Here is a 26448-nt window from a genome sequence, read left to right on the forward strand (position 1 = left end):
CAAGGATATCGGCCTGTAGTTTTCTTTTTTGGTTATATCTTTACCTGGTTTTGGTATCAGGATGATGTTTGCTTCATAGAATGAGTTTGGGAGATTTGCGTCCGTTTCAATCTTTTGGAATAGTTTGTAAAGAATCGGTGTCAATTCCTCTTTGAATGTTTGGTAAAATTCTGCTGTGAATCCATCTGGTCCTGGGCTTTTCTTTGTTGGGAGCCTTCTGATAACAGCTTCAATCTCCTTTATTGTTATTGGTCTGTTCAAATTTTCTACGTCTTCACGGTTCAGTTTTGGGAGCTTGTGTGTGTCCAGAAATTTATCCATTTCCTCCAGATTTTCAAATTTGTTGGCGTATAGTTGTTTATAGTAGTCTCGAATGATTCCTTGTATTTCAGATGAATCAGTTGTAATATCGCCTTTTTCATTTCTAATTTTTGTTATTTGAGTCTTCTCTCTTCTTTTTTTTTGTTAGCCATGCTAATGGTTTGTCAATTTTATTTATCTTTTCAAAAAACCAACTTTTTGATTCGTTGATCTTTTGAATTGTTTTTTGGTTTTCAATTTCATTCAGTTCTGCTCTGATCTTAATGATTTCTTTCCGTCTGCTAACTTTAGGATTGGATTGTTCTTGTTTTTCTAGTTCTTTAAGGTAAAGTGTTAGGTTGTTCACTTGCCATCTTTCCATTCTTCTGAAGTGAGCATTTAATGCAATAAATTTTCCCCTCAATACTGCTTTTGCAGTATCCCACAGGTTTTGGTATGATGTATCATTGTTTTCATTAGTTTCAATAAACTTTTTGATTTCCTGCTTGATTTCTTCTTGGACCCATATGTCATTAAGTAGAATGCTGTTTAATTTCCATGTGTTTGTATAGTTTCCAGAGTTTTGTTTGTTATTAATTTCTAGTTTTAATCCATTGTGGTCTGAGAAGATACATGGGATAATTCCAATTTTTTTGAATTTATTGACACTTGATTTGTGACCTAATATGTGATCTATCCTGGAGAATGATCCATGTGCTGATGAGAAGAATGAATATTCTGAGGTTGTTGGGTGGAATGTTCTGTAGATATCTGCCAATTCCAATTGGTCTAGAGTCTTGTTTAGATCTTGTGTTTCTCTACTGATTCTTTGCCTAGATGATCTGTCTAATATTGACAGTGGGGTGTTCAGGTCCCCTGCTATTATGGTATTAGTGTCTATTTCCTTCTTTAGGTCTAATAGAGTTTGTTTTATAAATCTGGCTGCTCCAACATTGGGTGCGTACATATTTATGATTGTTATGTCTTCTTGATGGATCAGTCCTTTTATCATTAAGTAGTGTCCCTCATTGTCTCTTTTTATGGTTTTTAGTTTAAAGTCTATTTTGTCAGATATAAGAATAGCCACTCCAGCTCGTTTTTCTTTTCTGTTTGCATGGTAAATCTTTTTCCATCCTTTCACTCTTAGTCTGTGTGAATCTTTATGGGTGAGGTGGGTCTCTTGTAGGCAGCATATAGTTGGGTCCTGCTTTTTGATCCAGTCAGCCAGTCTGTGTCTTTTAATTGGGGAATTTAAGCCTTTAACATTAAGAGTTGTTATTGAAAGGTGTTGATTTATTCCTAGCATTTTATTGGTTGTTTGGTTGTCTTAGGTGTCTTTTGTTCCTTGCTTTCTGATTTACTGTTTGGTTTCTTTGTTTGTTGGTTCCTTAGGTTGTAGATAGTGTTTTTGTTAGCTTGTTTTCTCTTCATGAATGCCATTTTTATTGTACTAGCGGGTTTAGATTTTTCTTAGGTTTTTATGGCAGTGGTAGTTATTTTTCAGGAACCAAACCCAGTACTCCCTTGAGGATTTCTTGTAAGGGTGGTCTTGTGGTAGTGAACTCCCGCAGTTTTTGTTTGTCTGAGAAATATACTATTTGCCCCTCATTTCGGAAGGATAGCCTTGCAGGGTAGAGTATTCTTGGCTGGCAATCTTTGTCTTTTAGTATTTTGAAAATATCATCCCATTCCTTTCTAGCTTTTAGGGTTTGTGATGAAAAGTCTGATGTTAACCTGATTGGGGCTCCCTTATAGGTGATTTGACGCTTCTCTCTTGCAGCTTTTAAGATTCTCTCTTTGTCTCTGAGTTTTGCCAATTTGACTATGACATGTCTTGGAGAAGGCCTTTTTGGGTTGAATACATTTGGAGATCGTTGAGCTTCCTGGATCTGAAGATCTGTGATTTTTCCTATACCTGGGAAGTTTTCTGCCACTATTTTGTTGAATATGTTTTCAATGGAATCTCCATTTTCCTCCCCTTCTGGAATACCCATGACTCGGATACTTGATCACTTATGCTTGTCTGATATCTCTCTCAGATTTTCTTCAATGTCCTTGATTCTTTTTTCTTTCTTTTTGTCTGCTTGTGTTATTTCAAACAGCCCATCTTCGAGTTCAGAGGTTCTCTCTTCAACTTCGACAAGCCTGCTGGTTAAACTCTCCGTTGTGTTTTTTATTTCGCTGAATAACTTCTTCAGTTCAGCAAGTTCTGCTACATTTTTTTTCAGGACATTGATTTCCTTGTATATTTCCTCTTTCAGATCCTGTATACTTTTCCTCATTTCATCATGATGTCTAGCTGAGTTTTCTTGTATCTCATTCAGTTTCCTTAGAATTATCACTTGAAATTCCTTGTCAGTTATTTCAAGGGCTTCTTGTTCTATAGGATCTAGAGTATGAGATTTATTAACTTTTGGTGGTGTACTTTCCTGATTTTTTGTATTTCTGGTGTCTTTTTTTTGGTGTTTATTCATTGTGGCAGGGGGTTTCACAGTCCACCGGTTTGAGACTAATGACTAACTAGGATGTTGCTGTGGTTGCCAATTTGGTATGGCTCCCGCCGTGACTGCTCAGTTGGCCTCTAGTGTCTTGTGTGTGTGGTTGCCTCGGGTCTTGGGCTTCTCCGGGGATCCACCTTTCTGGTCAGCTTGTACTCTGCTGGGCTGGTGGATCACGTACCACATGGTGTGTGATCTCTGTTGAGCTTTCACTTTCTGTACAGGTCTTCTCCCTGTTCCGTGTGCTCTGGCCCAGGCTGTTAGATCGTGCAGTGGCGACCCCACCGGGTGTGTGGTTTCTGTCGAGTCTCCGCCTCCCTGGCCGCACGTCTCCCCCCTCTGTGCACACTGTGCTGGGCTGGGGTGTGTCTTCTGCACCCCTCGTCTATCAGCTGGGCCTTCAAGACCCTGCTCAGCACCGCCTCGCCCAGGAAGTCTACCAGGTTTCTGCTAGGCACAGACGACCGGTCTCTCTGGGTGCCTTTGTAGCACTGTGTAGATCTTTCTCGGGTCTTGTTCACCTTTGTATCCCCCCGGTATAAACCGAGTCTAGTGCCCGCCTGCAGCCTGCTCTCCGGCAGGTTCAAGCGGACCTGGGAACTCTCCTACCACACTATTCCCAACCAGAAATTCGTTAGGCTTTTTTCCAAACTGGTGGTCGCAGAGATGGTATCTGCCTCCCAGTAACAGGAAGTTTACCGGGGCCAGAGTCCAGGGTGTGGTGGAGTGACAGTCGGCCCGCCCGTACTTCCTAGCCCTCCCAACACTGGTCGGGACGCCCCACACCCCCAGCCCTGCCAGAGAACCGCGGAGGGAGTGGGAGAGGAGGCCGGCCCGCAGGCTCCGGAAAGCCCCGCGCCAGGCCAAGCAAATGGGCTCAGTGATGGCCGAGCAGGGTGGAGCTGCCCGCACCTGGGAAAATGGAGGCAGGACCGGGGCAGTGAGTGGCCTGGTGGTGCAGGCGGGAGCCGCGTGGGCATCCACCCCCCGAACAGAGCTCTGCCAGGGATCACTCACAGTGCTGTGCCAGGTCGGGCGCTCGCTCTGTCTCTGGTTTGTTGCCTTCCGTGTTCTCGGCGCTGCCGCCTCAGGCTGTTCAGTCGCGGCGCTGCTCGGGCGCTCCCAGGAATCTTCTTTAATGCCGGCCTGAAACCTCGAATCCTGAATAGGGCAGCTGGCCACCTTCAGTGCGGCTCCAGCCTCCGGGATCCTGGCTGCATCCACAGCAGCCCTGGCGCCGTGTTCCCTGTTTCAAGACTCGCTTTTGCAGCTAAGAATCAGTTCTTTTCCTGCTCCACACTTCAAAGCTGTTGCCTGTAAATGAGGCAGCCTCTCCTGCCGGGGGCAAAGTGGCGTTGAGCCCCCACGACCGGCCAGCAGCAGCAGTCCTCCCTTAAGAGATGGCCAGAGGAAGGTCCACAAGCTTCCCGGCTGCCTGAGGCCCAGTGGCCACCTTTTCCACCTCAGCTACTCCGCGCCAGCCGCCGCAGCCGCCGCCATCTTGACTCCACAAAATGTATTTTTCTTAGTGGAAGTTGCATAGATAATTTTTATTTTATTTGTACGTTTCTGCATATTTCAAACCTTTACTATAAATATGTATTATATACGTAATTAGAATACAATCACTTGGCAGTATGAAAATAATTTTAAATAGAATAAAAAAGCAGAATTCTGTGCATGGTAGAAAGAAATAGGGATATTTAACTATGAGAAGGATGAAGTGGTGTGGGGTGTATTGGCTGACTTTATAGCATTGAGGACTGTCACCTAGAGGGAGAGGATAAGAGTATTTATGGGGCAGAATGATGATATGTTTGTTAATAGATTTCAGGTTGGCGCAGAAGTTTACTCCTCACCATTTCAAATGGTAGAAGGCAAAAGTACATCTCACTGCAATGCGCAGAGAACCATACTAACAGTGGTGTAATAAACAGGGGCTCATTTGTCTTACATAACATTGTCTGAATAAGGCCAATTCAGTGGCTTGGTGAAGCCATTAGAAACCTAGGCTCCTTCTCTTCTTCCACTCTGCCATTCTTGACTTTCTGGCTTTCGTCCTCGTATTTGTTATTTCAAAGTGTCCAGATGGCTGCTGTGTCTTTAGCAATTGTGTCCATGTTTCAGGCAAAAAAAAAAAAGTAACAGAAGGCAAGAGAATGTGCCAATGTTCTTCCCTTTATCAGGAAATCCAACATTGTCTAAGTGCTGCCCAACAAACTTCCACTATTATTTCACTGGCCAAGACTATCACATGTCACATTCCATCCAGCCAGGAAGTGGCTAGGGAGAACGGGTTGTTGGTGGCATTGGGTCAGTCAACCTACAGAGTCTGCCATAGCCACCCGGCACGTTTGTAAGATTCTGTTCACTGTGTGTATACAGAAGGACACAAAGAGCCTTCTGAGTTGGGCAGACTTTGAGTTCCTTTAGATCTTAGTCTGTAGGGACTATTTTAATCCTATTTTGATAGAATTATAGAATCAGTAGAAAAGTGGTATGAGAGCAATGGCCTGATTCTCTATCCACAGTCAAAGTCAAGCTTAATCAATTCTATTTAGGCTGGGGCACAGGATAAGAAGTCAGTTGCTTGGGAGAATTATGGTGCCATTCTCAAGACAGACAATTCAGTCAAGGGACAGGATATAGTAAGGAGACACCCAGATGGGACAAAATAACAATTTTTTTTTCTTCCTAATAACTCTGAAGCAATAGTTTTAAACTTTATATTTTTTATGTCCTGAATTGTTGAAACAATTCTTCTGGTTGAAGCAGGCAAGCATTTTGTTTTTCCTATTAGTTGCTATAGGCACAGGGCCTAGAGCCTATAAGTTTTACAAGGACATTCCAAAGTATGTGAGATGTGAACAAAATTATTGGCTCTAAAGTATAAAAATAAAATCCTAAATTTGAAATTAATGTTTATCCCTGAAATGTAACCTTAGGCCAATTTTATTAATTATTACATTAGTATTCATTTTAAAACCTTTACATTTGTAAAGTTTGTATTTAGAGATTATTTTACAAAATGCACAAGAAATTTCTGTGTATAAAGATTGCTTAAAAAAATCGGTTAACCTATAATTAAATAAGTAACTCATAGCCAAATATTTAAAATAAATTTTAAAATATCTTTCATATTTTTTACAGCAGAATTTTTATTTAATTAGGAGCAGGGGCAGGTGGAGGGACTGGGGGAGTAGGAGGGGAATGTACCATGAGTACAGACATTGCTTTTGCTTTTTCTCTTCCTTGGTCAGCAGCCTCTAAGGTCTCCAAAGAAATCCCTGGTCTAAGGAAAAAAGATTAAAAAATTGCTGCCTGTGAGGTCGCTTTGGACTCTGGGTCTAGTAACTGTCTATTTTTACTATTAATGTCTTCTATTAGGTCAGCCTTGTTCAAGATTCTTAGTATACCTCAATACCTCCCAAAAAGATGGTGGATATTTAATATGCACCTGTAACTGCCTGTTCTGCAAAAAGGAGCTTGATTTAAGTGAGCTCATCTAATAGGTCAATATAAAATACCAGGTGAGTTCACTAGAGTGTGTGCAGAACTTTGTGCATCCCATTTAAGTGAATGGCTGTGTGCTCTGAGTTGGAGCGACAGCACATAAACCCCCAAAGTTAATAACCTCTAATAAACAATGAGTCTGGATGACAACTTTTCTATTACACACTAGTAACCCTGGTTTTGCAGTTTGCATATTAAACAGAGGATAGTAGATTCTGGGCAGAAATATAGACAGTATTATATACCTCAATCCATGCCAGAAGAGAAATCTTTTGATAGCACTTGTTATAGCCAAGAACAGAAGCAGCTATAAAATCCCCAGCCAGAAACCAGGTGCCAAAATTAATTCATGCAAGAATAAAATGGGTTGGCATTTTACTGTAAATTCCATAAACCCTAAGGGAAATGCACATGAAAATCCTGGGTATCTCAGGCTACTAGGTCTTTAGTGTTATAGTTCCATCCTGGGCTGGCCAGTTAACTTTATGGTAAGAGACTGTTGAGTGATCAGAGAGTATGTTTCCACCCAGCCAGGCTTCTCACAAGTACATGCGAAAGTGCCATGAAGAGAGCAGGGATGGTTTTTATGTGCATAATTTGGATATGGCAGGCTTACTTGTCAAATTTGCAGGATTCACACAGCTTGGTGGGTTAGCTAATAACATTGGATGACAGAATCAGGATTCAAAAAGATCTCAACAGGGAGAAATAGTGAGCTGCAATTCAGAAGATTAAATTTAATAGGGATAAATGTAAATTCCTGCATTTGGGTTCAATAAAGGAAGCAACTGCCTCCGGTCTTGCTTCCATCCAATTTATTTTCCCTATTGCAGCATGGATCATTTTAAAACACAAATCCGATCATGTCACTTCTTTGCTAAAAATCCTTGACAGCATCCCATGGCCCTGAGGATAAGGACAAAACTCGTTAATGTGGTTTTTGAGGTCCTCCATGACTGGCCACTTCTTTTCACCCCCATGTTTTCTCTCACCAGTCTCCCTCTCATGCTGAACACTCCAGCCATATGGAAGATCTTTGAGTTCTTTGCATATGAACTGCCTTGGGGCTTTCATTTCATGTTTCTTCTTTCCAAAGCACATCTTCACCTTTTCTTGTACATCTCCAGGAAGGCCCAAACTAGACTATGTTTACTCTCCTCATTACTTATTTTCAAGGTTCCCGATCATTCCCGATATTCTATGTGCTGGGCAATGTTCTAGACCTTGGGACAAAACAACAAAGCAAAAGCCCATGTCCACATGGAGCTTATATTTTAGCAGGGAAGATGTCAGGCAGTGGTACGTGCTTTGAAGAAACATGGAGCAAGATGAAGAGATAGTGATGGAAAATCGGGATTGGGAGGCCCTACTTTACGCAGAGTGGCCACAGAGGACCTCTCTGATGAGGTGACGTTTTTGGAGCCGTGATCGAAGGGGCACAGTGAACTATGTGGCTCTCTGGGAGACCAGCATTACAGTCAGTGGGAAGAGCATGCTCCAAAGCCCTGAGGTAGGTGTGGTTTGCATGTCTGAGAAATCGCCATGAGGCCAGAATGAGTAAAATGCACTGAGCAAGGGGCAGAGCTTTACCGAGTGAAGTTGGAGAAGGTGCCAGCAACCAGCCTGGACAGGGCTTGGAAGCTATGTGAAGCGTTTGAATTTTCTTCTGCGTGTGGTTGGAAGCTCCTAGGAGGCTGTCAGCAAGTGACTATTGTGATAAGATTTTTGTTTTGTTTTGGGTTTTGCTTTAAAAAGATGGCAATAGCTTTTGCATGGCTAGCAGACTGTAGGGAGTAAATGCAGAATCCCAAAGATCAGTTGGGAGTCATTACATCTGTCAAGGTGGGAGCGAAAGGTAGCTGTGACCGGATAGGTTTGCTAACACTATCACACTATTTGTGATTATTTGTGTCTTAGAAACCCTGCTGGTACAGGGCTTAGGACTGCCCTGCTCACTTTTACAATCCCTGTGCCATGGTGCCCAACATACCACTGGCTCTCCATAGATATTTGTCAAACAAAACCTAGCTTAACAGCAGTCAATATAAAAAGGACTTCAGGGTTTTAGCGGACTGCACATAGTTGATGAGCCAGCAATAGCCTTATATGGTTGCCAAGAAAGCTAATGCTATCTTGAGTTGTATTAAAAAGCATAGAGGTGTGGGTGAAAGGGAGGTATAAGTTTCAGGGCACTCCATGCTGCTTCTATCACACCTAGACTCTTGACCTGATACTACACCATTTTTTTTTCCTTCTGTCTTCTTTTTAATAATACCATCTCTTAGTCACAAGGATTGTGACACATTGGATTCATCTTTGGTTCTCTCTGTTGCTTTATTCCCATGTTCAAACAATAAATTCTCAATGATGTCACTTCTATTTCTCTTTTTTTCCCCCCTTTTCTACTCCTCTGACACTATGTAAAGAATAGTCCAAGTCTTTCCTGGTAACAATTCCAGGTGTGTGAGGCTGCAAACAACTTATGGAAGCTCTACTTATTTCTGAGACCATTAACAACCATTTTAAAGAGATATTGTGTACTCATTCACATAGTTGGGTATGAAATTCTACTTTAGTAGTTGGTAGTGAGTAGTAGAAATATGTAGTTCTTGATGGCAAAGCTATTAGCAAAAGGACTCACACAATAGAAGGAATGTGTGCTTTGAAGTCAGGAACTCTTCAGATCTCAGCTATTTTATTAGCAAACTTTATTACGTAATCCTTCTTAGCCTCAGTTTCCTCCTCTGTAAAATGGAGATAAGAATGCCCAGTTCAAACAGTTTTTGTAAGGAATAAATGAGATAATATACGTTGAAAAGCTCACCATAATTTCTGACATTTGATAAGTTGGTAATAAGTTTTAGTTTCCTTCCTCTTTATCCCTGTTAAAGAAGGAGTCACCAGGTAGTGTAGAAATGTACATTGTAAGTAGTGAAGTTAGAGGTGTGTTTTTCATTGATTAATAGTGAATATTGGTTGTTGTTGTGTGATTTAAGGGTGGCCTGTGCCCTTTTTTCTGATGGTGTAATCAGTATCAATTTCTTGCTGATAACAGGAATATTTTTGAAGGGTTTGGGAATCATGGGAGTTCTTATAGTTGGAGTATTAAAATATTCTAACTCTGGTCGACCCCAGAAATACACAGGGAAAGCATTGTCCTACAAGGGATCATACAAGTAAGTAGTCTTTTCCCTGTCACAGATGAAAAAATAAAAAAGATGGAGCAGAGAGACTCCATAAAACTAATCTTTGAAGACCTTTGTAAATTATAACTGTTTATCATGTAAGGTTGAATAAATACTGTCTTTGCCTTCATTGAGGTTGCCCACAAATCAATGTAATGTAGAGTAGAAAATGGTACATTTGCTTAGAGCTAAAGCTGAGGTGTTCTGGAAGGACAGAGATGGGAGAAAATTCTATGAAGAGGAGGTCCCAGTGGGGAGCTGGACCCAGGAGGAATGATAGCGTTTATAAATGTGCAGTTTAAGGCGTTTTGAACAAAGAACAAAGACAAATGGGAAGAAGCCAGGAATCATTCTATATAACTTCAGTAAAAGATGAGTAGAGGACAATATAATGGGAATGGTAAAAAGGATTCAAATCTTGAATACAAAGCTAAGGAGATTGTATTATTATCTAGGCAGTGGAACACTAGCGAAGGCTTTAGGTAGGTTAGAAAAGTGATGGAAGTGATTTTAGCATGGATTAATGTTGATGTGGTAAATAAAATATATTAGTAGAGTTGGGAGATGGATAAAGGTCAAGAGCGAGTTGGAGGCAGTTGCAAAAGATCAGCCATAGAATAGCAAAAGCCTTTGATCCAGTTATGAGGATTCCTGGAAGGAAGATTTGATAGCTGGCCATCTATGGCTGTTGCTCCTGAAGACAGCATATGTGCTGTCAGGACAGAGGAGTATCCCTGAGCGTGGACATGGTTTCCTTTCAGTCCACCAGCTTATCTGCATTTTTCATGGTTCTCTATTCAAACAAACAAAACAAAAACAAAACTTGCCAATTCTCAGCATTGATTTTGTAATAGCCTTGTGTAGGAAAGAAGCCAGTGATGAGACCTCCGAAGAAAATTGCCCTCAGTCACTGATTACATTATAAGCTCAGTGTTCTTTCCATTTCACTTTGGATGATAGTTACTCAAGTAGTCTTAGGGCCATTGGTTCTGTGATTTAGAAGGCTATAATTACAAGTACAAATGTGTTTCAATGTATAAAATATATTAACTATTTTAAAACTTATTTCAGAGAAATTAATACCATGCTATGAAACATGTTATAAAAGTCATATTAAAATGTCCAGTCAATGAGTTGAGAAGACGGAGCTGAGAGTCCAGGGAAACCAAGGTGGTTAGAATGTGCAGAGCAGAACCAGAGAAGAGATCTGCACAGAGAGAGAATTCCAGGTGTATGTAAAGAGTCTTCCTTGAGTTATACAGAATACTGATCAGAGCATGCCTGTCAGGAAGGTCCCAAGGCTAGCCTAAAAGAATCCAGGAAATAGTACCCAGAGCTCACACAAGACTGGAAATGGTGTCTGATCCCACCAACAAGATTGGAAAAATCTCACAATCTATAGCACCTTGGATAGGGCATGCATAAGGACATTGCCTCTGCAGTAGTTAATGATCAGCCTAGAGCAAATGCTGCTGTAGTCCTGCCCAACAGATCTTTAAAAAAAAGCAAAACCAAAAAGGATCAACTCTTTCCAAGTAACTCAACTATATCCTACAGAAACACACACACACGCGTGCGCACACACACACACACACACATATACACGTATTTTTTTTTTTTTTTTTGGAAGCTTGCTGGTAAGGGAACTGAACCCATGACTTTTGGTGTTACAAGGCTGCACTCTAACCCACTGAGCTAACCAGCCAGCTCTAACCACAGGTATTTTTAAAAATTATAAGAATAGAAAAATACTGAGCACTCAACAGGTAAAATGGACAATATTTGGTATCTGATAAAGGATTAACAGCACATCAGCAAAATCAAGGACAAAAACCATACGATTATCTCAATAGACAGAAAAGACATTTGACAAAAATTCAGCATCCCTTCATGATAAAGACTCTCAGCAAATGAGGTATAGAAGGAAAGGTATCTCAACACAATAAAAGCCATATATGAAAAACCCACTGCCAATATCATCCTGAATGGGGAAACATTGAAAGCTTTTCCCCTAAGAACAGGAACAAGACAAGGGTACCCACTTTCACCACTCCTATTTTACACAGTATTGGAAGTTCTAGCTAGAGCATTTAGGCAAGGGCATCCAGACTGGAAAGATGAAGCCAAACTGCCCCTGTTTGCATATGACATGATCTTATATAAGAGAAACCTAAAGACTCTACCAAAAAAAAAAAAAAAAAACTTTAGAGCTGATAATTTCAGTAAATTTGCAGGATACACAATACGGAAAAACCAGAAGCATTTTAATACTCCAACAACGAACTAGCAAAAAGAGAAATCAGGAAAGCTAGCTTATTTACAATAGTCACCAAAAAAGTAAAACACCTAGGAATAAATTTAATCAAGAAGGTGAAATATCTCTGCAATGAGAACTACAAATCACTGTTGAAAGAAATTATAGAGAACACAAAAAAATGGAAAGACATTCCATGCTCTTGGATTGGAATAATTAATGTTGTGAAAATGTCCATACTATCCAAAGTGATCTACCAATTCAATGCAATCCCCATCAAAATAGCAATGGCATTCTTCATAGAAATAAAACAAAAATCCTATCATTCATATGCAATAGAAAAAGACCCCTAATAGCCCAAGCAATCTTGAGTAAAAAAAAAAAAAGCCTTTAACACTTTCTGATACAAAGCTCAAGTAACCAAAACAGCATGGTAGTGGCAAAAAACAAAACACTCAGACCAATGGAACAGAATAGAGGAATAGAGAACCAGAAATCAACGCACAGACCTACAACCAACTTATCTTCAACAAAGGCACCAAGAACATACATTGGGGAAAAGACTGCCTTGTCAGTAAGCAATACTGGGAACATAGGACATCCCTATGTGGAAGAATGAAACTAGACCCATACCTCTTATAGTATACCAAAATCAACTCAAAATAGATTAAAGACTTAAATATAAGATGTGAAACTATAAAACTCCTAAAAGAAAACATAGGGAAAATGTTTTAGGAGGTAGGACTGAGCAAAGATTTTATGAATATGACCCCAAAAGCACAAGCAACAAAAGGAAAAATAAACAAATGGGAATATATCAAACTAAAACCCTCTTCATAGCAAAAGAAACAATTAACAGAGTAAAATGATAACCCACAGAGTGGGAGAATATATTTGCAAACTATGCTTCTGACGAAGGATTAATATCCAGAATATACAAAGAACTCAAACAGCTTGACAGTAAAAAATAACCTGATTAAAAAATGGGCAAAACAAACAAACAAACAAATGGGCAAAAGAGCTGAATAGGCATTTCTTAACTAAAGATATACAGATGGCCAACAGACACATGAAAAAATGCTCAACATCATTCAGCATCTGGGAAATGTGAATCAAAACCTCACTAAGATGTCATCTCACCCCAGTTAGACTGGCTATTAACAAAAAGACAAAGAATAACAAATACTGGTCAGGATACAGAGAAAGGGGCACCCTCCTACACTGTTGGTGGGACTGTAAATTGGTGCAGCCATTATGGAAAACAGTGCAAAATTTCGTCAAACAACTACAGATAGAACTACCATATGACCCAGCAATCCCACTGCTGGATATATACCCAAAGAAATGGAAATCATCATGCTGAAGGGATACCTGCACTCTCATGTCTATCACAGCTCTATTTACAATAGCCAAGAGTTGGAACCAGTATAAATGTCCATTGTCAGATTACAGGATAAAGAAATTGTGTTATATATACAATGGAATACTACTCAGCCATAAAAAAAAAATGAAATTCTGCCATTCACAGCAACATGAATGAACTTAGAGAAAATTATGTTAAGTGAAATAAACCAGGCACAGGAAGAGAAATACCTCATGTCCTCTCTCATAAACGGGAGCTAAAAAAAATTTTTTTTAAAGAAAGATACAACAATCACAAGAATATGTTGAACTTTCAAAAGGAGAGAACAGAACTGAGCATTACCCTGATACCAAAACCAGACAAAAACATCAGAAAAAGAAAATTGGGTTGGTATCTTCACTAACTGGCACAAAATTCTTTTTACAAATTTAGTAAATTGAACCCAATAAGAAAAGATAATATGTTATGACCAAGTGGGATTTATCTCAGGAATGCAATGTTGGTTTAACATTTGAAATCAATCAGTGTAAATCAGAAAAAAAGCTAAGGACAAAAACAGTAACTTTAAAAATTGCTTTTATTAAATATTGAAGCACTAAAAAAGTACTTATAACATATGGGTAAGGTATAGAAGACAAAATAAAACACTGTGTATCAAGCACTCAGTTTAAGAAAAGAATGCTGTTTTACCTGTGAAGCACTGTAGGTGTTCCAATCCAATATCATTTCTTTTCCTCTTGCTCAGAGGCAACCACATTCATAAATTTTGCACTTTATGCTTCTCTTCCCTTTCTTTCTAATTTTACCACAAATCTGTCCCCAAATAATATCCTTCAAATTTGTACCTTACATTAAATGACATTGGATTCTGTCAAAAACTTTTTCTGTGTCCACTGATGTGATCATATGATTACAGTGTTGAGTATGTGATTCTTTTGAGAAAGACAGTGTTTATTGAATGAATTAAAAACAAATGAATTAATGGGTTTATGAAGGAATGATTTCGTTTTTTAATACTCTATAATGAGCTAAAGGACATATGAAAAATGTTTTCCCAAATTCCGATTTAAGATTTCCTAAGGTTTATGGAGAAAGAAAGGGAATTGTAGAGCTCACTGAACAGTTGTGAGCATGTGGATAGTTGGATAATGGTGTGGGGAATGGGCCCCTCATCTTTATCTGTGTCACTGTGGCCGGAGATGCACTATGATATTGGAAGTAAACTTCAGCTGCTGAGTTCTGATTAGCTTATCATCAGTGCACACATCCAGGATGAAGCAGCATGCTTTGGGGGACTTGCTAATAGAGATGGTGAGATAAATGTTTGCATCATTATCTTGTACTAATTCCCTAACCCCATCTTCAGCAAAAGAGTCATTCTGGGGTTTTTTTGTTGTTGTCATTGCTGTTGTTATTATAGTTTTTGAAGAGATGGAGGGATTTTTAAGTATAAAAATTCACATAAATTTTGCAATGCTGAGAACTCAAGTAGTCTTCCTAAGGAGAAGCAGTATGCCAAATAGTCATTGACGTAAGAAAACACTGCGCATTAATATAGCAATAGTTTATGGTTGTTAAGGAGGGTACTAATTTACAACTTGAAACAGGTTTGCATTCCTTAGAAATTCTGGAAATCAATTAGTGGCACAGAAATTGATCTGCTAAAGGAGAGGAAAATTGACTGGTAATGTTGGCAACTAAATCAATTTTTTTAAGTTCTGAAGAAACAACTCATAAAAAAAATTTATTAACCATTAAGGAATTACTTGATATTTAGCTTCCTAGCAAACTATCCAAACAGAAGTATTCATTGCCTCATTAGAAGATACATTTTTATTGTGCCTAACATCAACTTCAAAATTATAGTCTCTATTATGTCAAAGATATAGGAATCAAAACTTAAATGAAATAGAGTTGACTATGTAAAAGACAAGCATTGCATCATATTTTAGAGTGCTACTTTGCATCAAAGTATCTCAATGTGAAGAAGTGGGAATCTGAACATATTTGCATATTTCCCATTCTTGACATAGTGTTGGCATTCTCAAAAAGAATAACGGTAGCTGATGGCAATTTTTATCTGAAGAGATCCATGAGTGTTAGCAATATACTGTCTTCTGTCAGCATAGAAAGAGCATATGGGGCCCATTAACTCACCAAATCTGCCACTGTTCTGCGAATTTTTATTAAGCAAGCACAGTACCTCATAGTCACTTATGTTAAGGAATGTGTGTCAAATGCTATCAATAAGCAAGGGGATTGTTTTCCCCCAGTTAGAATGCATTTGAAGTGTATAAGAAGGCTTGACAAAAGAATAAAACACTTTAAGTGATCACTATATTAATGTAAATGTATCCTACTGGGAAGCCAATTCACGTAAGTGTTATATGTGCTTTGATGTTTACCACTAACAAGTTCTCAGAGAACTGTCTTTTTCATAGATATTTTTCCTATATCTTCTTTTTCTCAATTTTAACAGTGAACCTGGTTGATATTAAGTAAAAAGACAAAGTTTGTTCATCCACGTTTTTAAAAAGGTACTATTGGCATGAGGCAGTTCTAAGAAGTTTCAAAAGCCTAAAACCAGGAGAACTAGAAACAGGCCATCAGGCTGTTGTGTTTTCTAAACAAATCTTCCTGAATCAGAGGACACATCAGGAAATTAAGAAACATTCAAGCCAAAGAATGTTCTCTTTATTAAGCACCTTATAGTAATTAAATCAAATAGTGTCCGTCAATCTTGTGTTGGATATCAGGAAGCATGAGATGAGTATAGAAATCCCATTATCTAAATAAATCCAGGGAAATTTCAAGAGGGGCAAGCCCACAGTGCCTTCTAAGTATTCAATAACAAATATAATTTTAAAAAATAATAAAAATACCTGTGAATTGCATCTTCCGAAGGACTCAACATTACACTGATATCTCTTCACTTACTGTAATATCCCTTTAAGAGAATCAAGAGCAAGTAGCACCAGTCCTTGAGTAAAACCAAAGGATAAGAAAGAGAATGGAATAGGCTCTAGAGACTTTTTAAAAAGAAAAGAAATGTGTTATCACAGCCAGAAAAAGAAACTTAGGGTCTTGGTCCATCAACACTCTTTTTCTTGATGTTTTGGACACTACTATTTTGGAATGGAAGATCTTGTCTCTACCAGACCCATTCATTTTTCAGTCCCTTGTAGATAAGTCCTTTGTTTAAAATGGCACACCTGCCATTATTCCTATTGCTACCATTCCAGTCACTGTGCTTTCTAAATATTATGCAGTGAAACAGCTAGACTTCAGCTCCAGACCCAAGAGATAACTTTAATAGCAGCTCTAAGGTACTATGAGTTATAAAGGAAGTTGGGTATTAATTATAACACTTGCCATTTAAAAAAAAATAGCCTGGTGGTGTGTATAATTTTACCTCATTTTCTCATTTGCCACTGTTATTTAAATTGCTGTGCAGCACTAAGCATGTGTATAAAAGATGATTGTTCCAAATTTAACCTTTTACATAAATGTATTATATCAATTAAGCCATTACAGTTCCTTCTCTTTTCTATTATGTTTATTCATTTATCTTCTGTCCTAAAGATAGACATCTGTGTCAGTGAATGTTTTTGAAGAAAGACCCCTAATTTTTATGCCTATCACCCATTTGGATTTTCTATACTGTTTTTTAAAATAGTTCATGTTAGTGTTCTAAAGAATTTCAAATTGTCAATTAAAATTATGATAAGTATTCTTACTAGGAATAATAGACATTATTCAGTCAAGAAGTTAAAAAGGTATCTTGTTAAATCTAACATGGCTGGGGAATTTGCAATACTTAAGTTGGCTTAGTTAAAAAAACAAACAAGGATTTTTTCAAGATGGCGGCGGCTGTGGCGGCTGGCGCGGAGTAGCTGAGGTGGAAAAGGTGGCCACTGGGCCTCAGGCAGCCGGGAAACCTGTGGACCTTCCTCTCACCATCTCCTAAGGGAGGACTGCTGCTGCTGACCGATCGTGGGGGGTGACCGCCACTTTGCCCCCGGCAAGAGAGGCTGCCTTATTTACAGGCAACAGCTTTGAAGTGTGGAGCAGGAAAAGAACTGTTTCTTAGCTGCAAAAGCGAGTCTTGAAACAGGGAACACGGCGCCAGGGCTGCTGTGGATGCAGCCAGGATCCCGGAGGCCGGGGCCGCGCTGAAGGCGGCCAGCTGCCCTATTCAAGATCCGAGGTTTCAGGCCGGCATTAAAGAAGATTCCTGGGAGCGCCCGAGCCGCACCGCGACTGAACAGCCCGAGGCGGCAGCAGCCGAGAACTGGGAAAGGCGGCAAACCTGAGACAGAGAGCGAGCACCCGACCTGGCACAGCACTGTGAGTGATCCCTGGCACAGCTCTGTTCGGGGGTTGGATGCCCACGCGGCTCCCGCCTGCACCACCAGGCTACTCACCACCCGGTGCTGCCTTCATTTTCCCAGGTGCGGGCAGCTCCGCCCTGCTCGGCCATCACTGAGCCCTCCCACTTGCTTGGCCTGGCGCCGGGCTTTCCGGAGCCTGCGGACCGGCCTCCGCTCCCACTCCCTCCGCGGTTCTCTGGCGGGGCTGGTGGCGGGGGGTGTCCCGGGCCAGTATCGGGAGGGCAAGGAAGTACGGGCAGCCGACTGTCACTCCACCATACCCTGGACTCCGGCCCCAGGTAAACTCCCTGTTACTGGGAGGCAGATACCATCTCTGCGGCCACCAGTTTGGAAAAAAGCCTAACAAATTTCTGGTTGGGAATAGTGTGGTAGGAGAGTTCCCAGGTCCGCTTGAACCTGCCGGAGACCAGGCTGCAGGTGGGCGCTAGACTCGGTTTATACTGGGGGGATACAAAGGTGAACAAGACCCGAGAAAGATCTACATAGTGCTACAAAGGCACCCAGAGAGACCGGTCATCTGTGCCCAGCAGAAACCTGGTAGACTTCCTGGGCGAGGCGGTGCCGAGCAGGGTCTTGAAGGCCCAGCTGAGAGACGAGGAGTGCAGAAGACACGCCCCAGCCCAGCACAGTGCGCACAGAGTGGGGAGACGTGCGGCCAGGGAGGCGGAGACTCGACAGAAACCACACACCCGGTGGGGTCGCCACTGCATGATCTAACAGCCTGGGCCAGAGCACACGGAACAGGGAGAAGTCCTGCACAGGAAGTGGAAGCTCAACAGAGATCACACACCCTGTGGTACGTGATCCACCAGCCCAGCAGAGTCCAAGCTGACCAGAAAGGTGGCTCCCCGGAGAAGCCCAAGACCCGAGGCAACCACACACACAAGGCACTAGAGGCCAACTGAGCAGTCACGGAGGGAGTCATATGAAATTGGCAACCACAGCAACATCCTAGTTAGTCATTAGTCTCAAACTGGTGAACTGTAAAACCCCCGGCCACAATGAATAAACACCAAAAAAAAGATACCAGAAATACAAAAAATCAAGAAAGTACACCACCAAAAGTTAATAAATCTCAAACTCTAGATCCTATAGAACAAGAAGCCCTTGAAATGACTGACAAGGAATTTCGAGTGATAATTCTAAGGAAACTGAATGAGATACAAGAAAACTCAGCTAGACATCATGATGAAATGAGGAAAAGTATACAGGATCTGAAAGAGGAAATGTACAAGGAAATCAATGTCCTGAAAAAAACTGTAGCAGAACTTGCTGAACTGAAGAAGTTATTCAATGAAATAAAAAACACAACGGAGAGTTTAACCAGCAGGCTTGTCGAAGTTGAAGAGAGAACCTCTGAACTTGAAGATGGGCTGTTTGAAATAACACAAGCAGACAAAAAGAAAGAAAAAAGAATCAAGGACATTGAAGAAAATCTGAGAGAGATATCAGACAAGCATAAGTGATCAAATATCCGAGTCATGGGTATTCCAGAAGGGGAGGAAAATGGAGATTCCATTGAAAACATATTCAACAAAATAGTGGCAGAAAACTTCCCAGGTATAGGAAAAATCACAGATCTTCAGATCCAGGAAGCTCAACGATCTCCAAATGTATTCAACCCAAAAAGACCTTCTCCAAGACATGTCATAGTCAAATTGGCAAAACTCAGAGACAAAGAGAGAATTAAAAGCTGCAAGAGAGAAGCGTCAAATCACCTATAAGGGAGCCCCAATCAGGTTAACATCAGACTTTTCATCACAAACCCTAAAAGCTAGAAAGGAATGGGATGATATTTTCAAAATACTAAAAGACAAAGATTGCCAGCCAAGAATACTCTACCCTGCAAGGCTATCCTTCCAAAATGAGGGGCAAATAGTATATTTCTCAGACAAATAAAAACTGCAGGACTTCACTACCACAAGACCACCCTTACAAGAAATCCTCAAGGGAGTACTGGGTTTGGTTCCTGAAAAATAACTACCACTGCCATAAAAACCCAAGAAAAATCTAAACCCACTAGTGTAATAAAAATGGCATTCATGAAGAGAAAACAAGCTAACAAAAACACTATCTACAACCTAAGGAACCAACAAACAAAGAAAGCAAACAGTAAATCAGAAAGCAAGGAACAAAAGACACCTAAGACAACCAAACAACCAATAAAATGCTAGGAATAAATCAACACCTTTCAATAACAACTCCTAATGTAAAAGGCTTAAATTCCCCAATTAAAAGACACAGACTGGCTGACTGGATCAAAAAGGAGGACCCAACTATATGCTGCCTACAAGAGACCCACCTCACCCATAAAGATTCACATAGACTAAGAGTGAAAGGATGGAAAAAGATTTACCAAGCAAACAGAAAAGAAAAACGAGCTGGAGTAGCTATTCTTATATCTGACAAAATAGACTTTAAACTAAAAACCATAAAAAGAGACAGTGAGGGACACTACTTAATGATAAAAGGACTGATCCATCAAGAAGACATAACAATCATAAATATGTATGCACCCAATGTTGGAGCAGCCAGATTTATAAAACAAACTCTATTAGACCTAAAGAAGGAAATAGACACTAATACCATAATAGCAGGGGACCTGAACACCCCACTGTCAATATTAGACAGATCATCTAGGCAAAGAATCAGTAGAGAAACACAAGATCTAAACAAGACTCTAGACCAATTGGAATTGGCAGATATCTACAGAACATTCCACCCAACAACCTCAGAATATTCATTCTTCTCAGCAGCACATGGATCATTCTCCAGGATAGATCACATATTAGGTCACAAATCAAGTGTCAATAAATTCAAAAAAATTGCAATTATCCCATGTATCTTCTCAGACAACAATGGATTAAAACTAGAAATTAATAACAAATGAAACTCTGGAAACTATACAAACACATGGAAATTAAACAGCATTCTACTTAATGACATATGGGTCCAAGAAGAAATCAAGCAGGAAATCAAAAAATTTATTGAAACTAATGAAAACAATGATACATCATACCAAAACCTGTGGGATACTGCAAAAGCAGTATTGAGGGGAAAATTTATTGCATTAAACGCTCACTCCAGAAGAATAGAAAGATGGCAAGTGAACAACCTAACACTTCACCTTAAAGAACTAGAAAAACAAGAACAATCCAAACCTAAAGTTAGCAGACGGAAAGAAATCATTAAGATCAGAGCAGAACTGAATGAAATTGAAAACCAAAAAACAATTCAAAAGATCAATGAATCAAAAAGTTGGTTTTTTGAAAAGATAAATAAAATTGACAAACCATTAGCATGGCTAACGAAAAAAAGAAGAGAGAAGACTCAAATAACAAAAATTAGAAATGAAAAAGGCGATATTACAACTGATTCATCTGAAATACAAGGAATCATTCGAGACTACTATAAACAACTATACTCCAACAAATTTGAAAATCTGGAGGAAATGGATAAATTTCTGGACACACACAAGCTCCCAAAACTGAACCGTGAAGACATAGAAAATTTGAACAGACCAATAACAATAAAGGAGATTGAAGCTGTTATCAGAAGGCTCCCAACAAAGAAAAGCCCAGGACCAGATGGATTCACAGCAGAATTTTACCAAACATTCAAAGAGGAATTGACACCGATTCTTTACAAACTATTCCAAAAGATTGAAACGGACGCAAATCTCCCAAACTCATTCTAGAAGCAAACATCATCCTGATACCAAAACCAGGTAAAGATATAACCAAAAAAGAAAACTACAGGCCAATATCCTTGATGAATATAGATGCAAAAATCCTCACTAAATTACTAGCAAACAGAATACAGCAACACATACGTAAAATTATTCATCACGATCAAGTGGGATTCATCCCAGGGATGCAAGGTTGGTTCAACATACGCAAATCAATAAATGTGATACACCATATTAATAAACTCAAACACAAGGTCCATATGATCATCTCTATAGATGCTGAAAAAGCATTTGATAAAGTTCAGCACTCATTCATGACAGAGACCCTCTATAAGTTAGGTATAGAGGGAAAGTATCTCAACATAATTAAAGCCATATATGCCAAACCCACAGCCAATATCATCCTGAATGGGGAAAAGCTGAAAGCTTTTCCTTTAAGAACAGGAACTAGACAAGGATGCCCACTCTCACCACTCCTATTCAACATAGTGTTGGAAGTACTAGCCAGAGCAATCAGAGAAGAGAAGGAAATAAAGGGCATCCAGATTGGAAAAGATGAAGTCAAACTGTCCCTGTTTGCAGATGACATGATCCTATATATCGAACAGCCTAAAACCTCTACAAAAAAACTGCTGGAATTGATAAATGATTTCAGCACAGTAGCAGGATACAAAATCAACACACAAAAATCAGTAGCATTTCTCTTCTCCAATAGTGAACATGCAGAAAGAGAAATCAAGAAAGCCTGCCCATTTACAATAGCCACCAAAAAAATAAAATACTTAGGAATTGAGTTAACCAAGGAGGTGAAAAATCTCTATAATGAGAACTACAAACCACTGCTGAGAGAAATTAGAGAGGATACAAGAAGATGGAAAGATATCCCATGCTCTTGGATTGGAAGAATCAACGTAGTGAAAATGTCCATACTACCCAAAGTGATATACAAATTCAATGCAATCCCCATCAAAATTCTGAAGACATTTTTCTCAGAAATGGAAAAAACTATCCAGACATTTATATGGAACAATAAAAGACCACACATAGCCAAAGCAATGCTGAGCAAAAAAAATAAAGCTGGAGGCATAACACTACCTGACTTTAAGCTATACTACAAAGCTATAATAACCAAAACAGTATGGTACTGGCATAAAAACAGACACACTGACCAATGAAATAGAATAGAGAATCCAGAAATCAACCCATACACTTACTGTCAGCTGATCTTTGACAAAGGCACCAAGCCTATTCAGTGGCGAAGGGACTCCCCCTTCAGCAAATGGTGCTGGGATAACTGGATATCCATATGCAGGAGAATGAAACTAGATCCATACCTCTCGCCGTATACTAAAATCAACTCAAAATGGATTAAGGATTTAAATATAGACCCTGAAACAATAAAACTTCTTAAAGAAAACATAGGAGAAACCCTTCAGGAAATAGGACTGGGCACAGACTTCATGAACACAGCCCCAAAAGCACGGGCAACCAAAGGAAAAATAAACAAATGGGATTATATCAAACTAAAAAGCTTCTGCACAGCAAAAGAAACAATTAAAAGTTAAAAGACAACCAACAGAGTGAGAGAAAATATTTGCAAAATATATATCTGACAAAGGATTAATATCCAGAATATATAAGGAACTCAAACAACTGTACAAGAAGAAAACAAGCAACCCAATTAAAAAATGGGCAAAAGAGCTAAGTAGGCATTTCTCTAAGGAAGATATACAAATGGCCAACAGACATATGAAAAAATGCTCAACATCACTCAGCATCCGGGAAATGCAAATCAAAACCACATTGAGATACCATCTAACCCCAGTTAGGATGGCTAAAATCCTAAAGACTCTGAACGATAAATGCTGGCGAGGCTGCGGAGAAAAAGGAACTCTCATACATTGTTGGTGGGACTGCAAAATGGTGCAGCCTCTATGGAAAATGGTATGGAGGTTCCTCAAACAATTGCAGATAGATCTACCATACGACCCAGCTATCCCACTGTTGGGAATATACCCAGAGGAATGGAAATCATCAAGTCGAAGGTATACCTGTTTCCCAATGTTTATCGCAGCACTCTTTACAATAGCCAAGAGTTGGAACCAGCCCAAATGCCCATCATCGGATGAGTGGATACGGAAAATGTGGTACATCTACACAATGGAATACTACTCAGCTATAAAAACGAATGAAATACTGCCATTTGCAACAACATGGATGGACCTTGAGAGAATTATATTAAGTGAAACAAGTCAGGCACAGAAAGAGAAATACCACATGTTCTCACTTATTGGTGGGAGCTAAAAATTAATATATAAATTCACACACACACACACACACAAACCGGGGGGGGGGGAAGAAGATATAACAACCACAATTATTTGAAGTTGATACGACAAGCAAACAGAAAGGACATTGTTGGGGGTGAGGGGGGGAGGGAGAAGGGAGGGAGGTTTTGGTGATGGGGAGCAATAATCAGCCACAATGTATATCGACAAAATAAAATTTAAAAAATAAATAAATAAATAAAACCCAATAACAAAAGTCTTACCTTTGTATGAATCCCTTTTTCAGAATAACTACACCTAATAAGACTATATAATCTCCTGTGCTTTCTTTGCCTTTCTTCCACTACAAGATGAACTAGGAGCCAGGCAAACTGGGGGGCAATATCTGCTGTGGATGCTAGATTATCCACGAGATAACAATGTCAAAGTACCTAGTGCCCTGCTGAAACATAGTATGCTCTCAATTATTTTCTTCCTCTATTTCTTTATAATTCCGAGCAAGTTAAATTATATCCATCACAACCATCATCAAATTCACTACCTTTACCACTCTCACAGCTCCCATTTATCAAAAATTTTCATTTAATGAGAATTACGTACCTGGCACTCTGCTGAGTGCTTTTGTACATTTTTTTCATACAGTTCCCACAATGCCCTGTGTACTGTTTTTATCCCCATTTTTCACGTGGAGAAACTGAAGTTAAAAAGAGCTTAGTAACTTGCCTCGTAATGCTGCTATTCAACCCACATCTCTCTTATTATTAGCTTTTATGTTATTCTACCTTTCTGTTTATTTTCACATTAATGATGATAAATAGCTAATATCTATTAAGCACTTACTACATGATCTTCTAAGTACTTTTCATATACTCACACATGTAATCTTCACCACAAACCTATGGGGTAAGCAAAGTTATCCTCATTTCATATATGATGAGATTGAAGCCCAGAAAGTTAAAATAACTTTCACAAAAATAACTTGTTAAAAAAACTTTAAAACAACTTGCACAAAACTAGTAAGTTTTCAAGCCAGGATTCTAATTCAGAAGGAGGATTTCTCATCTGTGAAACAGGGAGGAGTATTTTAGCTTGAACCCATTAGAATTGTAGATTTCTGATATGTTAAACAAAAATTATAGCTAACTCGTTATAATTGGTCACTACAGAAAGATTTCTATTTATAGCATATATTCAAATAAAAAAGATAATAGTTTTCTAGCATGTAAGTGTAGGTTTTCTTGTATTTAATTCATGCTAGGGACCATTCTTCAAATTTCTCAGCAACTCATCTATGACTCTTATCACAGGTATAATGGAGTGGTTAAGAGTGCCATGTTTAAGTTCTGGCTTCTCCATTTACAAGGTGTGCATCAGTTTTTTTATTGGAAATGTAAGGATGCCTGTCTTTCCAGGCCACTGTTAGGATTTAAATGAATTAGCAGAGACCTAGTGTGTAGGTCAGAACCTGCACATTACAAGTGCTTAATAAATTCTGGCTGCTATTGGTATTTTTAGTCATCATCAGTGCTTTCCTATATTTTTCTACTTATACTGCAGATTCCACTGTAAGTTTTTTTAGGCCTGATAAAGACAAAATTTGGTTCACATTTCATACCTCATAAATACTGTCTGACTTACCTCCCAACTGGAAATACAGCAAAAAGGCTAACAAGATTTTTAAGCAGTTAAGAACAGGATAATCACAGACATGTAGTGATTTTTATCTAGAAAATAAAGAAATAAACAGCTTAGTAAAGGAGGGCCAAAGTGAGAGTAGGAAGCTATGTATAGTAACTGAGTCAATTCAATATTGACTGAATGTTGTGGGCAGAGGAAGGAGGCACATGCTACACTGAGACTAATCCAGCATTAGGGAAAGTGGAGGAGGTTCTCCTTGGTAGCAAATTTCCCCTCACCTTGCTTCAACCTGTGAGCACAAGAGTTGATCACAGACTGACATAGACAGTGGCACATCGTGAATAATGAACAGCTGTTGATTATTGATGTGGTAATCTATGTAGAGATGCTTAAGGATTAAGAATTTTGCACCTATGTTCATGAAGGATATTGGTTAGCAGTTTTTCATATAATGTCTTTTCCTCATATTAGTATCAGGGTTAACAGTAGCCTCAAAAAATGGGTTGAGAAATCTCCCTCCTCTAAATTTTCTGGTAGAGTTTCTGTAGAATTGGCATTATTTCATGGAATTTCACCAGTGCAGCCATCTGGGCCTGGAGTTTTCTTTGTGGGAAAGTTTTACTTACAAACTCATTTTTTCAAAAATTATAATAATAATAATAACCATAGGGTTATTTGTATTATCTAATTCTTCCTACGTAAGCTTTGGTAATTTGTACCTTCCAAAGTTTTATCCATTTTATCAGAGCTGTATTAACTTACCCTCACTACTGAGGGCAAGATCCTTCTTTATGTTCTAACTGATGCCCTTGAGTTATAAAGTTTTCCACTCTGGCTGATGAGAATAGGCACTATTCCCAGTTCTGGGGGAACTTCAGATGCTGTTTCCTTTCCACTTTAGAGTGGTTCTTTGCCAGGACTTGGGTAATTTCTTCATGCACATGTGATCATCAGTATTCAACTAGACACCATGAGGGGATTCTCTGAAACTATCAGAAAATAGCTGTCTTCTCCCTGGTTCTCTGCCCTGCAAACACCATCTGCGTTGGCTTCCCTGGACATCTGCTGCTGGAAACTTTCTCCAGACATTACGCTGGGCAATGGTAGGGCTCACCTCATTTGTTCCTTATCTCATGGGAGTCACTGTCCTTTGTTGCCTGTTGAATGCCATTGCTTCATGTGTTGTCTAGTTTTTTAAATTGTTTCAGGAGTTACAAATCTGTTCCCTCCTACCCCATTTTGACAAGATACAGAAGCACAGTTCTTAAGTACTGAATATATATATTGTTGTCATGCTCAGAGTTTTATTATATATTATTCATCTCTAGGC

At 39.4% G+C, this 26448-nt stretch overlaps 1 protein-coding gene across 4 annotated transcripts in view; it reads left to right on the forward strand.

The window, feature by feature from the left end:
- The window catches only part of PARD3B (par-3 family cell polarity regulator beta), a 990710-nt gene that overhangs the window by 620488 nt on the left and 343774 nt on the right, over positions 1 to 26448 (forward strand). The window lies entirely within an intron of this gene.

The sequence above is a fragment of the Cynocephalus volans genome, chromosome 1 (assembly GCF_027409185.1).
Source record: "Cynocephalus volans isolate mCynVol1 chromosome 1, mCynVol1.pri, whole genome shotgun sequence".
In the NCBI taxonomy this organism is placed as follows: domain Eukaryota; kingdom Metazoa; phylum Chordata; class Mammalia; order Dermoptera; family Cynocephalidae; genus Cynocephalus; species Cynocephalus volans.